Genomic DNA, 12,166 nt, shown 5'->3' on the forward strand with positions numbered 1-12,166 from the left:
CTTCCTTCCTTCCTTCCTTCCTTCCTTCCTTCCTTCCTTCCTTCCTTCCTTCCTTCCTTCCTTCCTTCCTTCCTTCCTTCCTTCCTTCCTTCCTTTCTTCCTTCCTTCCTTTCTCTCTTTCTCTCTTTCTCTCTTTCTCTCTTTCTTTCTTTCTTTCTTTCTTTCTTTCTTTCTTTCTTTCTTTCTTTCTTTCTTTCTTTCTTTCTTTCTTTCTTTCTTTCTTTCTTTTCTTTCTTTCTTTCTTTCTTTTCTTTCTTTCTTTCTTCTTTCTCTTCTTTCTTTCTTTCTTTCTTTCTTTCTTTTCTTTCTTTCTTTCTTTCTTTCTTTCTTTCTTTCTTTCTTTCTTTCTTTCTTTCTTTCTTTCTTTCTTTCTTTCTTTCTTTCTTTCTTTCTTTCTTTCTTTCTTTCTCTCTTTCTCGCTTTCTCGCTTTCTCTCTTTCTCTCTTTCTTTCTTTCTTTCTCTTTCTTTCTGTCTGTCTTTCTTTCTTTCTTTCTCTCTTTCTTTCTTTCTCTCTCTCTTTCTCTCTCTCTTTCTCTCTCTCTTTCTCTCTCTTTCTCTCTCTCTTTCTTTCTTTCTGTCTGTCTTTCTTTCTTTCTTTCTGTCTGTCTTTCTTTCTCTCTCTCTCTTTCTTTCTTTCTGTCTGTCTTTCTTTCTTTCTTTCTGTCTGTCTGTCTCTCTTTCTTTCTTTCTTTCTTTCTTTCTTTCTCTCTTTCTTTCTCTCTTTCTTTTTCTTTCTTTCTCTCCCCTTAATTTCTATCTTAATAACCACTCTAAGACAGAAGGGCAAAGACTAGATAATAGGACCTAGGTGACTTGCTTAAGGTCAAACAGGTAGGAAGTATCTGAGGCCAGGTGTGAACCTAGCTTATCCCAATTGTAGGCCTACTGCTCTATCAAAAATAATGCATTTTCCTATCATGGGCCTGGGCACTGATTGGAAGAATGGGTTGCTGAAGGGAGAAAATAGTAGCTACCTGTGGGATGGCAGAGTCATCCAGGAGTCATATCCCTAGTCATGCATTAATAGCTTGGGGATAATGTGGTGGGTTAGAGATGAAGAGAATCTGAGCCAAGGAGAATACAGGAGCTTTGATAATCTGGTTGTTTTGTGCAGATGTTCAGGGCACTCAGCTCCAGAGCAAAGATAAATTGAGATATTGTCTTCACTTAAGGCCCAAATTCACTCATGTCACTGGTCCTGTCATGATTGGTGTTTGTTTTATAGAAGAACAGGCACTGACCCCTCTAGGTTGAGGGAAGGGAGGCAGACTTATTCCCTTGTTAACTGTCTTTGAAAATGAAATCCATTTCTGCCTTCATATGCTTTGCAATAAACGTATTTTATGTTTAACTGTTTCTTGTTAGTTGCTTGCTTGCAGTAAACTCTCTAACAGAGAATAAGAACTAAGTCCACTTCAGATGTTCTCAGAAAGACCCAGCAAGGGGAAGTAACTTTCTGAAAGTCACACAGTGACTTTGTGAGAAATCTAGGCTAGAACTCAGTACCCCTCGGCCCTTCTTTAAGCTGTAAAGAAAGCTGTTGGAAGTCATAGCTCCATCTTGGAGAAGGGACGTTTTGAAAACTGAGAAACCTCCACCTTGTGTGAACTGGGTGGGATTCACGAGCGTTTTGTCTCAGCTGCCAAATGAATCATAAAGAAGATTTGCAGCACAAATTTGGCAATTTGAAGTTGATAGTTTGAGCTCATCTGCTACTTCCATCTGACTGAATGTAATAAACGCATGTGCCATCACATGGCCTCCATTTCTCAAGATTAGGAAAATAACAGCTGTGGGTCACAGGGAGATATTACTCTCTGGAGCCCAGGGTGAAGGTGCGATTCCTAGTCATTTTGAGAGGCAGCAACGGGCAAAAATGGAAAGAGCCAGGGATGGAGGGGAAGAAGACCTGAGTCTTGCAATGTGCTGACACTCACTCAACTTACTGCCTGAAGCAACTCATTTTTCAGTTCTTTGAGCCTGAATTTCTCAAAGGTGAAACAGGGAATCATAAAGCCTGTCCTGATAACTTCACTTAGATGCTAAGAAGCTCAAATGAGATCGAAAGACCATCCTATGGCCTAGAGTCTTGGCTAAGGTAAGGGAACTAGAACAAGTCAGAGCTGGGATTCAAACCCAGTTTATTTGACTCTAAATATGGTGTTCTTTCTAGAAACGTATTACTACTAGTTGAGGGCAACTGGATGGCATAGCAGATGGAGTTTAACCTCTCTGGGTCTCAGTTTCCTTGTTCCTAAAATGAGACAAACTTGATGGCTTTCATGGTTGATCATCTCAAAATCTCTATTAGTCAGTCTAGATGCCAGGTAGTGTGCTAAGCTCTGAAGATACAAAGACAGGCAAGCAATAATTCTTGCCTTGGAGGAGCTCACAGTCGATTGGGAGAGACAACATGTAAACAATCATGTCTGAATAAAACATAAAAAACTATCTGGGAATAATCAATAGAGGTAAGGCACTAGAATTAAGAAGAATTTTTAAAAAGCATTCCTATAGAAGATGAGATGTTAGCTGAGATTTGAAGGAATCAGAGAAGTCAATTAGATGGAACAATGGATAGAGTGCCATGTTGAAGTCAGGAAGACTTCTCTTCCTGAGTTCAAATCTGGCCTCAGATGCTTACTAGCTGTGTGCCAAGAAAACCCTAAATTGAACCATGCCCAAAGGGTTTTTTAAAAACCCTTACCTTCTCTCTTGGAATCAGTACTGTGTATTTGTGTGGTAAGGGCTAGTCAATAAGGGTTAAGTGACTTGCCCAGGGTCACACAGCTGGGAAGTGTTTGAGGCCAGATTTGAACCTAGGACCTCCCATCTCTAGGCCTGGCTCTCAATCCACTGAGATACCCAGCTTCCCCCACCCCCAAAGGGCTTTAAAAGACTGTCTGCCCTTTGATCCAACCATACCACTCCTGGGTTTATACACCAAAGAGGTAATTAGGAAAAAGACTTGTGCAAATATATTTATAGCTGCACTCTTTGTGGTGGCAAAAAAAAATTGGAAAATGGGGGGCTGCCCTTCAATTGGGGAATGGCTGATCAAATTGTGGTATATGTTGGTGATGGAATACTATTGTGCTCAAAGGAATAATGAACTGGAGGAATTCCATGTGAACTGGAATGACCTCTAGGAATTGATGCAGAGTGAGAGGAGCAGAACCAGGAGAACATTATACACAGAGACTGATACACTGTGGTAAATAGAATGTAATGGACTTCTCTATTAGCAGCAATGCAGTGACCCAGGACAATTCTGAGGGATTTATGAGAAAGAGCACTATCCACATCCAGAGGAAGAACTGTGGGAGCAGAAACACAGAAGGAAAACAACTGCTTGATCACATGGGTCGATGGAGATATGATTGGGGATGGAGACTTTAAATGATCATGCCAGTGCAAATATCAATAATATGGAAATAGGTTTTAATCAATGACACATTTAAAGCCCAGTGGAATTGCACATTGGTTATGGGAGGGGGTGAGAAGAGGGGAGGGAAAGAACATGAATCATGTAACCAGGGAAAATTTTTTCTTAATTAATCAATAAAATTAAATTTTAAAAAAGTAAACCCCAAATTGGGTCATAAAGATTTGGACTGAATAACAACAAAAGAGAAGTGAGGAGGAAAATGGAGATGTAAGAACATTTCATGCATGCATGAGCTTGAGTTTAACAAAATTCTTTACTCAAATCCTATGTTAGAGGGGAGGTAAATATTATCATCCTCCATTTCATAGGTAAGAAAATTGAGGCTTAAAAGAGAGAAGTGACCTACTCAAGGTAACATGAAGAGTATAAGATTTAGAATAAACATCACTTGCCTCTTGACTCCACATACACTGCTCTGGATAATGTTGCATTTCAACAAACTAAGAACTGGTTAGCCAATTGTTGATTTTCCAATGAAGCTTAGTTTTTCCTACTCAGGTTTGGGCCTTTCCATCTTTCTGCAGATGATTTCTCTATCAAGGAAGGGACTGCAGCTAAGATGAGAGAAGCTAGATCTCAGCCATGTTTGTTGATTATTTGTGATCTCTTCACACTGTTGAGAGTTTAAAGAAATAATCTTGGTTCTGGGATAACAGCAATGGTATAGGAATTACAAAATCTTAGAACTTCAGATCTGGAAGGGATCTTGAAACAACAGAGGTGGAATCTGAGGTGCTAGAAGGAGCCCCAGTTATCATTTATTCTCACTTCATTTAACAGAAGAAGAAAGCTCATGGTCTCCAAAGAACAGTGACTTTTACAAGGTCATAGAGTGCCCAAAAGGAAAGGTGGAGAGAAGGATAGAAAACAGATTCATGAGAAAACTTATGCCCAATGAATTGTTCGATGTTACATAGTAAAAAAAAAATGAATCAGGAGCCAAATTCTAGGTTAATGAGACCATACAGAGAACTAAACCACCAACACCCATTAAAAGAAAAAAAAAAACCAAAACAACAATGAAACAAAACATATATAAAAGATAAAATCAAGGGCAGGGCTTGAGAATTAATTCAAAAGAATGGCATGATGTTTTAAAAATAGCAATAGGTGCATTAAAACTCAGAATGAGCTGAGGTTGCCAGAATTCACAAAGCCATCATTGTTGCTGCTACTGTTTTATTTTTACTGGGATATAAGGAGGCTCAAAATGAAAGGATATGGCCATTCCTTGAGGTGAGTGGAATAATTACTGTGAATGATTGTGAGAATGATAAAGTCCCATCTACCTCATTTTCTCAAGTGAATAATTCTTGGGCTGAGGATAGAAAAAGAGTAAATTAGAGGGAGTAGAAATTGAAGAAAATTAAGGAAACAGTAAGAATATTTAGTTGCCTTCACTGAGTTTAAGTATTGTGGCCAGATAAACTATATCCAGTGTGTCTCCTGTCTCCTGTCTCCTTGTGGTCTTTTAAAGATCTTTGAGAACTGGGCAGGTAACCCAGTTTTAAGACTTGAGGAAGAGAGTAGAGTCTGAAAACCGTAGCCCAGTGAATGTGACTTCAATTCCTGGTAAAATTCTAGTACGCATTTAAAGGGAGGGCTTGAGACTATTTAGAAAGGGAAGTAATGATTATAGAAGGCCAGAATGGCTTTATTAAGAACTAATCAGATCAGTCTAAACCCATTTCCCATTTCCCCCCCCCCCACTTCCTATCTTGCCCAGGCAAGAATTTTAGGGGCTATTCATAGGGTGATCTCACAAATAATGAGTGTATGAGTTTTGATCTGTTTCTTCTCTGCTGTGGGCTACTTTTTTCCTCATATGGCAACCTACTGGCCCCCCAATTCTTGGTGTTCATCATATTGATGGTAGTTTTCATCACTGAAGCTTAGAATTCCTGCGTTTGAGTTCTACCACAGGGGTAGCTAGGTGGCTTGGGAGATTGAGAGCTGGGTCTAGAGATGGGAGGTCTTGGGTTCAAATTTGACCTCAGACACTTCCTAGCTGTGAGACCCTGGACAAATTACTTAACCCACTTTGCCTAGCCCTTACCACTCTTCTGCCTTAGAACCAATATGAAGTATTGATTCTAAGACAGAAGGCAAGGGATTAAAAGAAAGGAGTTCTACCAGCCTGCATGTCCTCAGAGGCTGGGATTACAGATGTATTACACATTTGGTCCTGTTTCCTTTTTTGAAAGGACTACTGAAAAGGAATAAAAAGGAGAAAGAAAGGAATGGAGCGTGTCACAATGTTATCAAAATATTTGTTATAGGATGTCATTAAAGCCTTGATTTCCTTGATAGTGTAAACAATAAAAATGATAACTCATTGTTATTAGCTAGCATTTATATCACCCCAACTTTGTGCCAGGAACTGTGCTTAGTGCTTTACAAACGTTGCCTGATTCCTGTTGTCCTCAGCTCCTAATGTCTAAAATGAGCTAGAGAAGAAAATGGTAAGCCTCCAATGGTAGACCTCCAATGTCCCACTTAATGTCATTATTAGTTCCTGAAATCTGTTTCAATGAGGAAAAAAAGCAGTAGGAAACCCTTTCCTTCTCCTGTATTATTCTAGATTGTGAAAATCGTCTTCGAATAGGTCAGTGATTGAGGGGATAGCCGCCTACCATGAATATAAGACAGAAACAATTGATCCCGTGATGGGGTCCTCAAGGAGTCATGTGGACTGGACTGAAGAAGATGGTATAGTTCATTGTTTATGCAATGAGGTCAAACTTCCTCTGACTGCTGTCAGTGGAACTTCCACTGTAAATAGGCACTATAATGGTTCCAAAGAAGTAGAATGAAGGGATTTGGAAGACTGAAAATATATGACCTAATTTCACTAGAAGCCTCAGTGCTTCTGAAGTTTGGCCTTTGGCCTTGCTTCCTCTCTCTTCCTCCTTTGACAGATAATAGTGATGATGATGATGATATATAGAGTTCCTTAAAGGTTTCAAGGCACTTTATCTCATTCAACTTTTGTAATGACCCTATGAGCCAGGTGCTATTATCATCTTCATTTTACAGATGAGGAAAATGACACTGTGGATGGCCAAATAACTTGCCCAGAGTTACACAGCTAGGAAATATAAGAGGCAGTATTCCATGTGACTTCTAGTCAGGAGGATATTTCTGACGTTAAAACCAACCACCAAATTTGAACCCAGGACCTCCTGTCTCTAGGCCTGGCTCCCTATCCACTGAGCTACTCAGCTTCCCCCTGAGCTACCCAGCCTTCCCCCTTTCCCTCTCTTTTAAGAGTCAAGAAAGCCATGTGTTCCCATTTCTGAAATTGTCCTGCTAGTATAAGACAGATATCATTTGTAATCTTCTTTATAGGAATAACTGTGTGCCTCATATGGTTAGGATTATTGCTAAGGATTTTGATTATATAAGTGCCATTTCTTGACAGTATGGTAAATTTGTTATGAAGCTAAGATTTCTTCCATTGTCCATATTTTGATAATTTCCATTAAACACCTTTTTTATTATTTAAGAGAAATTGTGTAGTTAAATAGTTCTCTCTCTAAAGAAATACTCTAATTATTTTTATAGATATCAGCTTTATAAGGATGTTAGAATGAGGCCAAAAAACCCCAGGACTCCTGGTTTCCCATGATTTCTTGGGGTGCAGCAAATTTAAAAGCTGGTAGAAGTTGATGGAGGGAATCCAAAAGTGCAAAAATTTGCTTCAAGAGGTAGCTTGTTCCCTCCCATTGGAGGTACTCGAGAAGAGATTGAATGACTTCTTTTTGGCTATATAATCAGTGAGGATTTCTTTCATACATGGGGTGAACTAGATGGTCACTGAAACCCCTTCTAATCATTATGTGATCCCATGATTTGGAATGAGAGGACTTAGGTTTAAATGCCTATTCTACAACCTGTCAACTGTGTGATCATGAGCTAATCATTTTACATGCCTGGGTTTTAATTTCACAACTAATAATCGGAGTTGAAGATTTTCAAGTTGCAAGCCCGGACCTAGTACCACTCTCACCTGTATCTGATGACCAACTACAACATTCAACCAAATATGACTGTCTCATCTTTCTTTGACTATCTCTAGTGAGGGGATAGAGTTACTCAACCCTTTTTTGAATACCTTTGTCATGTCTCTTACTTTGTCCAGATTTCCTCTCATTCTCTAGAGAGTGGATATTTACCCTTGGGGTTTCTTGCCATCATTTCTATCCCAGAAACTTGTTTTTCCAAGTTGTTATACAATATAGAATTTCTTCTTGTTTTTGTTATCTGCTTTTTGAAGGATGAATATCATTAAGGAAAGTCAAGAAGCTAGTTGCTCAGATTTTTTCGTCTTCAGGATTATACCATATCTCTGTGCTAGACTTGAGATCTATTTCCCAAATTTTTCCTTTGTTTCCTCTTTTACTCCTGGTGGCCTGATGCATGAGCTCTAGAGACATAATCGCTTCTGTTCCTACTTCTATTAATCTTTGTCCAGATTATTTCTAAGATATATTTCCACCCTGTTTCCTGGATGTCCTTAAATAAATATACCTTCATATAATAGATAAAATAACACATTTACCTTTCTTATTCCTTTTGAATATCCATCCAGAGCCTTGGTTCTGTCACTGGTTTCAGTCTGCACAGTTTCAGTGATAAGTAACTCAATTCTGCCAGCTTGAATTGAGATCCCTAACTTCTTTCTTTTGACCTTAACATTTAGCATTTTTATAATAACACTTAATAATAGAGATTTAACTATTGACTCCTTTCTTGGACTTTAGTTTCCTGTGAACTTCTTGATATCTCAATTGCTATTCTTTTATTTATTAATATTATTGTAACTAATCTCTATCTCATTTAGATTGTTTTTCCCCTCCCTTATTCCTCACTCTTTTTTAGTTTAAAACATTTTGATTAGATTTAAAGAGAACTTCCAAATATATCCTTACTAGCCTCTGTTGGTTGGTTCCTCAATGAGGACCAAAATGACATTACTGGTGATGTCTTTTTACTCGTGCATAATTTAGATTTCAGTGAAGTAGATTTGTACAAAGTCATCAGCCTCACTCTTTTACAGTCATCAAAGTCCAGTGGCAAGACAAAAGTCAAAATGAGTGGTGAAGACAAGGTTATAATCAAGCTTCAGTGCCCTGAGCAGAGAATCAACTCATCATCATTACTTTTACTTTTTCCCTCTATTCCTTTCTGGGTGACCTGTAACCTCATGACTCCCATAGTTCTGTGATATCATTCTTGATGTTTCTTTCTCAGAGCATCCAGCTCCCATCTCTTCTGGAGGAGCCTCAAATCTGTCTTTTGGTTCGGGCTTGGCTTGTGTTCTTTTCTTTCTCTTCGTCCTCTGTGTACCACTCTTCTGCTCTAGCTTCCTTGACAAGGGTCAGCTCTCCTCTCTTCCATTTCAGAGCAGTCCCATTGAAGACTCAACCTTTAAAAACAGACTCTTTTGCATCATACCATCCTTCCATCATGCAAAAACATCATGAACATATGCTATAACCTTGCTGTACCTTTATCTTACCGTGTGACCTTGGATTAATGATTTATGGTCTCTAAATTTTAGTTCCCTCACCTGTCCACCCTCCTCCCACATCACAATAAGATTGTTCTATTTAGCTCAGTGGGAGGTTGAAGGGACAAAATAAAACAGCCAATTGAAAAGTGGCTTTTAAAATGTTGCATTCAAATGAAAAGTAAGGGTGATGTTTACTTCCAATTTTAATCTCTTAGAGGTTTATTACTCTCATTACTCACCCTTTCCCTCTTCTCTTCTCATTTCTCCCTTCCCATGGCTCCTTGGAAGAGGCTTACTAGACCATCTGCCAGAAAGCTGCTTGGCAGTCCTGACCAGTGAATGATGTGCTTGCTGCTAAGGTCATTCCCATCAGCACCTGGATACAATATTCTAATTCCAGTAGCAGCACATGCAGAAATGAGTTTCATCATGCCTAGCCAGGTAGAATCACAAACGTTTGAGCTGGAGGCATTCACCTTCCAGGTCAAATGTACCACAATGCCCTTCTCTCTTACTGCATCTAAATTTCTGCAGCCAGACTATTCTCACTATCCTATCCAATAATATTATTCTTCCTTTCTTCTTCACCTTCTCAAGGCTCATCTCATCCATTCCATTACAGATATTATGTTCCTACCCCTCAAGGTCCAAATTAAGTCATACCTCTTTGAAGAAACCTTCCTGGATCATTCTAACCCTTAATGAACATCCTTTCCTTGAAATTCTATGGCTCTACGAGTACTCATAATTTTCTCTTTTGCCCTTTGTCGCACATGTGTAGTGATGATTTCATGTATTGAAGTCCTAACACCCCAACCAGACTGGAAGTTCATGAAGACAGGGATTTTTCTCTCTCTTTTTTCTGTGTTTCCCCAAATTGGGTAACGCAGATTCAAGACTCAGTTGCAATAAGAAGGAAACAATGAATGTTTAGTATTTGCTAGATTCTGTGGGGGACATAAAGGAATATAATATATAGTCCTTGACCTTCAGTCATGTGTAAAATAAGCACCTGGTATAGTGGGAAGAGAGCAGAAATGGAAACCAAGGGCTCCAGTTTTTAATGTCTTCCCTTTCACGCATTAGTCACTATTTGATCTTGGGCAAAGGGTTAGATTGGAAGAGTCTCTGCCAGTTTGTCATTCCAAGTTCTATGTTCTTAGATCCCTTTTGGCTCTTGAACTATGTTCTATCTAAGATATCTCCCGGCACAACCATTTAATGCTTTAAGATCTCTTCTAACCAGGACTCTCTGTGTTATGTACGCTCTAGGTACCCTCCGGCTGTGATATCTCTAATTCCTCCTTTTGTTTCTATCAGTAGGCAAGAGTACAGCCATCCATTTAAATAGGGCTTATTGAGTTCCTGCTGTGTTCCCAGTCCTTCACAAATCAACACTGCATTTCTGTGCAAGGAAACAATGAGCTTTCTGCTGTGTAAATATGGTTATAAGTTTCCTTACCCCTACAAGCTGTGTTACTTGTATAAGATCAAGGGACTTAGGCGAACTAAAAATGATTTTTAGAGACCATTGAAGCCGTTCCCTAAGAAAATAATTTGGGTTTGTATGATAGGTGAATCAAAGGTCACTTTAAAGAATTTTATTGGTCCTCTTGGCCCGAGGATTGGTTGGGAATACACTTACACATGCCAATAATCCTCTTTACGTGTTGATGAATTTCAACTCTATCTAGACTAGATAAGCCATTTGGTATCATGGACCACTTTGACAGTTTGGTAAAGCTTATACTCTTCTCAGAATACTATTCTTCAATGCATAAAATAAAATGCATAGGAGAATAGAAAGCAATAGCATTGAATTGCAGTTACTTATTTTTATGGGTATAGATATAGATAGGAACTATACACACACACACACACACACACACACACACACACACACACACACACACACATATATATATATCTTTATATATATATATATATGTAAAGGTATTTACATATCCTCATCCATACATATACACACAGAAACAAGTTCATGGAGTCCTGCTCAAGAACCCCTGAGCCAGGGGAATGGTAGCATACCCCTCCGTGTAATGGGAAACAGACCTGGAAGAATTATGGAAATATTCTAAGCTTAATGTTTCCTGCCTGAAGCCTGTCAGCTTTTCTGTCTTTTTCAAAGGTTCATTGGTCTTCGGTCTGGGAAGAAACATTCATCACCGCTAGTTCAGGGAAGAGACAATACAATTCCCACTCCCTTGAGTCTCTCCCTGATCTGCCTGACTGCCTGGATTGCCTTTTTCTGGAGGAGAGCACATCTCATCTAGGTAAATCACAAGGTAAAGACTAGGGATCAGAAGGGACTGAGGCCAAAGCCTTCAAGAACAAAAGGAAGCATGCAGGAGGGCCCTGGGAGGCTGGGGAGGAGGGAAATGAGTAAAGTGATGATGATGATGATGATGATGATGTGCAGTATTTAAATAGCACATTAAGGCTTGCAAAAATCTTTTATTTTCCATATGTTATCACATACGATACTCACCACAATCTTTTTGCAGATGAAGACACTGAGGGTGAAAGTTTAGAAGATCTATCTAGGACCATAGATTTAGTAATTGTTTAGAGGCAGAATTTGAATTCAGGTCTTCCAAATATCCAAATCTAGCACTAACTGCCAATAAGTAAGGAAAGGACGCTATAGAGAAGGGAAAAACAGTCTTTGCCAGATTCTTAATTTTGCTGAGGGTCAGCTCTGAGTGTAGATGCAACCCACTTACTTCAATTCAATTCACAAACAGTTATGAAATCTGAGTGAGAGAGATTCGGAGCTAAGAATACCTGGGCTTACAGTCTACCTCTGACACCTACTTCCCTTATATGACCCTACCAAGTCAGTGAACCTCTCATTGCTCCAGGCAAGTCTAGGTATCAGTGGCAGAGAAGATGCAATAGAAGGAATCTAAGAGGTCATCCAGTCCTGCCTCCCTGCCACTGAAGGAATTCATTCTGTAGTCCCTCTGGCAAGGTTCACTAAGCTTTTGTACAGTTCTAGTGACAGGACATTTCTGAGTACTGGTGCCATTTTTAAAGTGCTCCAATGGTTAGGATGCTCATCTCTGAAATCCACCTCAATCCAGCCTCTCCACATGATCCCTAGTTCATCTTGGCTCCATGTCTGACAAACTCATCTCTGAAAAATAGATTGCAGTATGGGTAGAAAGCAGACTCCAGCTCTAAG

General features: G+C 39.2%; 1 long non-coding RNA gene across 6 annotated transcripts in view; it reads left to right on the plus strand.

Moving 5' to 3' along the window:
* Positions 1-12,166, plus strand: part of LOC103095682 (uncharacterized) — a 179,165-nt gene that overhangs the window by 132,522 nt on the left and 34,477 nt on the right. For 5 of the 6 annotated variants that reach the window (XR_008912814.1, XR_008912810.1, XR_008912815.1 and 2 more), the window contains one exon: positions 11,111-11,267. This is a non-coding gene — a long non-coding RNA (uncharacterized LOC103095682). The remainder of the gene's footprint in view (positions 1-11,110; positions 11,268-12,166) is intronic. The other variant, XR_008912811.1, reaches the window with a different exon arrangement.

This window comes from Monodelphis domestica, chromosome 6, assembly GCF_027887165.1.
Source record: "Monodelphis domestica isolate mMonDom1 chromosome 6, mMonDom1.pri, whole genome shotgun sequence".
Lineage (NCBI taxonomy): Eukaryota > Metazoa > Chordata > Mammalia > Didelphimorphia > Didelphidae > Monodelphis > Monodelphis domestica.